The following is a 4,930-nucleotide window of genomic DNA, read 5'->3' as shown; positions in this document are numbered from 1 at the left end:
GTATCTTCATGCATCTTCTTGATGTAGCTTGCACGAGCACTTGCGTCGAGGTTGGTGCGCTCTTGTAGAGGAAGAGGTAGAATGTCCAATGGGGACAATGGGTTGAAGCCGTAGATGACCTCGAAGGGGGACTTGCCGGTCGTCGAATGTCTTGCACGGTTGTAGGCGTACTCGGCGATGGGTAGACACGCCTCCCACTCCTTGATGTTCTTCTTGATCAACACGCGAAGTAGAGTGGAGAGTGTACGGTTCGTCACCTCCGTTTGGCCGTCGGTTTGAGGATGGTATGCCGAAGAGAACAATAGCTTGATTCCGAGCTTGGCGCATAGGGTCTTCCAAAAGTAACTCAAGAACTTGACGTTGCGGTTCGAGACAATCGTCTTTGGCACTCCATGAAGTCGCAAGATTTCCCTACAAAAGAGATTGGCAATATGTGAAGCATCTCTATCTTGTTGCAAGGAATGAAATGTGCCATCTTAGAAAATCGGTCCACAACAACAAGGACGAAATCCTTGCCATTTTGAGTTCGAGGCAAACCAAGTACAAAATCCATGCTAATGTCTTCCCAAGGTTGATAAGGAATAGGAAGGGGCATGTAAAGACCATGGGATTGAGCTTTAGACTTAGCTTTGCGACATGTAGAGCAACGGTTGGTGAAGTGTGAGACGTCACGGAACATCTTGGGCCAAAAGTAGTTCTTGAGCGTGGCGAATGTCTTGTCGCGTCCAAAGTGTCCCATGAGTCCGCCTCCATGAGCCTCTTGCAAAAGTAGCAAACGAAGAGAAGACTCGGGAATGCAAAGTTTGTTAGCTCTCATAAGATAATCATCCTTTATGTAGTATCGTTCCCAAGACATGTGTGTCAAGCACTTAGCATAAGGAGTAGCAAATGAAGGATCATGCTCATACAAGTCTTTTATATGCTCAAAACCAATAACATTCAACTCAAGTTGAGTGACAAGTGTGCATATGCGCGAAAGTGCATCCGCAACTACATTTTCCTTACCCTTAATGTACTTGATCACATAGGGAAAAGATTCAATAAATTCACTCCATTTGGCATGACGCTTGTTCAACTTAGTTTGACCTTTTAAGTACTTAAGCGTTTCATGATCGGTGTGTATGACAAACTCATGAGGTCTAAGGTAATGTTCCCAAACATGTAACACACGCACTAAAGCATATAATTCTTTGTCATAGATGGGATAGTTAAGTTGAGCACCGGAGAGTTTTTCACTAAAATAAGCAATGGCTCGTTTTTCTTGCATCAAGACTCTGCCAATTCCGGTACCACTTGCATCACAATGAACCTCAAAAGTTTTCTCAAAGTTGGGTAAAGCAAGAATCGGGGCATGAGTAAGCAAGGACTTGAGCTCATCAAAAGCGGTTGATTGCAAAGATCCCCAAACAAAAGGAGCATTCTTCTTACTCAAGGCATGCAAAGGAGCGACAATTGTGCTAAAGTTTTTCACAAAGCAGCAATAAAATCCTACAAGACCAAGAAAACTACGCACTTGTTGCAAATTGGTGGGTTGGGGCCACGTTTTAATTGCCTCAATCTTAGTTTCATCAACGTGGACACCCTTGGAAGATACAACAAAACCCAAGAAAACCACTTTGTCAACACCAAACGTGCATTTTTTTCAAGTTTGCATAAAGATGTTCCTTGCGAAGGGTTTGCAAAACAGATTTAACATGATTAATATGTTCTTTCATGGTTTTGCTAAACACAAGAATATCATCAAAGTAAACCACAACAAAGACTCCAATGTAAGGTCAAAGCACATGATGCATAAGATGCACGAAAGTACCGGGAGCTTCCGATAAACCCATAGGCATCACTAACCACTCATATAAGCCAAATTTGGTTTTGAAAGCAGTTTTCCATTCATCACCCTCTTGTATGCAGATTTGATAATAGCCACTTTTAAGATCAATTTTGGAGAAAAAGTTGGCTCCGCTAAGCTCATCAAGCATATCATCTAAGCGAGGGATGGGATGCCTATAGCGAACGGTAATAGCATTTATTGGTCTACAATCGGAACACAAGCGGAAACTTCCATCGGGCTTAGGCACAAGTATAACGGGAACGGCACAAGGGCTTAAGCTTTCACGTACATGACCATTGTCGATGAATTGTTGTACTTGTCGTTGAATCTCCTTGGTTTCTTCAGGATTGACTCGGTATGGAGCTTTGTTTTGGGAGTGGCGCTCCGGGGATGAGGTCGATTCGATGCTCAATGCCTCAAAGAGGAGGTAGACCCGGAGGTAGCTCATCGGGGAAAACATCTTGGAATTCCTGCAAAAGAGATTGAAACACTAAAGGTAGCTCGTGAGAGGTGTTAGTTTTTGGCTCTCCATCCTTGCACACAAGGACAAAGTGCATAACACTCGACGGGTTCTCACACACTTCTCTCATCTCACTTTTTGTGGCAAATAGTACTAGGTTTTTCTTTCTAGGCGAAGAGTCGCTCAAGTTTGGCTTGTGGATCTCACTCACTTTTGGGTGGATCACTTTCTTACTCTTCTCTCCATGATGGGTGGCTTGCTTGTCGGCTATCACTTGACTAGGAGACATAGGTCATAGCACATATTCCTTCCCTTTGATCTTGAAGCTATAGTGATTTGTGCGCCCATTGTGGATGACACCACGGTCGAATTGCCATGGTCGACCAAGAAGGAGGTGGCAAACAGACATTGGGACCACATCATACTCCAAAGTGTCCTTGTATGCACCAATTTTGAAGGAGACTTGGACCGTATGCTCGACGCGAATAGTGCCGGAGTCACTTAGCTATTGGACCTTGTAGGGGTGCGGGTGCTTCCTCTTGACCAATTGAAGCTTGGAGCATAGTTCCTCACTTGCCAAGTTGTGACAACTACCTCCATCGATGATGACCTTGACGGACCTTCCATTGATGCCGGCCTTAGTGTGGAAGATGTGGCATCATTTGTCTTCTTCTTGTTGATGTTGAAGAGTCAAGACTTTGGAGACAACGAGAGCGGGGCTCGAATCCTCATCACAAAAGACTTGATCATCTTCATCCTCATTCACGCGCCGGTGCATGGCCACTTGCTCAAGGGCTTCCATCTCCTCTTCACTCATGGAGTCATATGTACCATCGTCGTTGAGGATCATGGTGCGCTTGTTCATGCATTGGAAGGATTTGTGGCCTCGGCCGCCGCAAGTGAAACACTTGAAGGAGCTTGTTTTGACGGTCTCATCGGTTGGAGTAGATGATGAAGCATGCGGTTTGAAGTTGCTTGTAGTAGGAGGAAGACGACTTGAACTTGCCGAAGTTTTCTTGTAACTTGACTTGTCATCATTGCTTGTAGATGGTTTTGTTGAAGTAGATGTTGGAGGAGTCGTTGAAGCTTGGTTGTTGGAGAAACCGTAGGCCTTGGATGAGTACTTGGCGTACTTGAAGTCATCTTGCACTTGACGTTCGGCCTTGGTAGCTTGATGTACGAGCTCAATGAGGTTGGAGTATGGTTGGAAGTCGGCAATCTTCTTGATGGGATGATTTAGTCCATTCAAGAAACGTGCCATTGTTTGCTCATCATCTTCCGTGACATTGGCTCGGATCATGGCTATCTCCATTTCCTTGTAGTATTTTTCAACACTCTTTGTTCCTTGCTTGAGTAGTTGTAGCTTCTTGAAGAGATCGCGGTTGTAGAAGGTTGGCACAAAGCATGCTCGCATGACATCCTTCATTTGAGCCCAAGTGGTGATTGGTGGTTCACCTCTTGCTTGACGGCGTTCAAGGACTTGTTCCCACCATATGAGCACATAGTCTTGGAACTCAAGTAATGCCATAGCTATCTTCTTCTCTTCCTCATAGTTGTGTAAACAAAAGATTTTGTCGACCTTCAATGCCCATGAGAGGTACTCTTCCGGATCATTGCTTCCATTGAACTTGGGCATTGTGAACTTGAGCTTGCCATAGCGTTGCTCTTCATTGTGTTGTTGGTGAAGGTGATGATGACGTCCTTGAGGTGGAGGATAATCATACTCATGTTGCTCTTGGCGCGGAGGAAGTCCATGATCCACTTGCTCTTGTTGAACTTGAGGTTGAAGTGGAGCTTGACGAGCTTGTGGAGGAGCTTGAGGAACTTGTCGTTGTACTCGCAGTTGGTAGTTCCTCTCTTGGATTTCTTCTCGAAGGGCTTCCTCTTTATTGCGCCATTCGCGATTGCGGTTGGCGATGGCTCAACTTGATTCTTGAAGGGCACGTTGCGCCTCAAGAGCTTGCGCTTCACGTTATTGTTGTTGAAGACATTGAGCCTTGGCGTCTTGTTCCTCTTGGTGTAGACGCGCTCGTTCTTCCTCTTCGCGACGTAGACGTTGTCGTTCTTGAGCTTGTGCAAAATCAACTTGGTGTGGTGGATGATGAGGTAGATGCTCGTCGACTTGCTCTTGTGAATGCTTGTCATGTAGCGGATTGCGAGCTGCATGGCGGTCTTGACGTGCGGCTCGTCGAAGAGTGTTTGATGACGGTGTGCTTGAGTCGGAGAAGGTGTCATCGGTGTGTCGACTCGAGCGGATCCATCTTGAAGATGAAGAAGTGGAAGGACGGCGGTTCCTCATCAAAGCGCGGACCTCGTCCATTCTTGCATTGTTCTCTTGTTTGTGAGCGTCGAACTTGGTGTCGAAGTAGTCTCTTGTACATTGTTTGGAGAGTCGCAAGTCGGTGGCAAGGTTGTCGATGCGGTCGCTCATTGCATGTTGCTCTTGGTGCAACGCCCTTTGAGCACCAAAGAGGTGGCTCTTGGTGACGAATGATGACATGTCGTCGCCGTTCTCGATGAGTGGTGGATTGGTAGAAGAACTTGGCCTGTCCATCATTCCAAGCAAAATGTAAGTGGTAGACGGAGAAGAACTTATACCAAATGTACCTTGACCGATGTTAAAGATGAATCAAGTTCACTCA

This window comes from Triticum dicoccoides, chromosome 7B (assembly GCF_002162155.2).
Source record: "Triticum dicoccoides isolate Atlit2015 ecotype Zavitan chromosome 7B, WEW_v2.0, whole genome shotgun sequence".
Lineage (NCBI taxonomy): Eukaryota > Viridiplantae > Streptophyta > Magnoliopsida > Poales > Poaceae > Triticum > Triticum dicoccoides.
The sequence above is the reverse complement of the archived record's forward strand: the minus strand, read 5'-3'. Positions refer to the sequence as shown.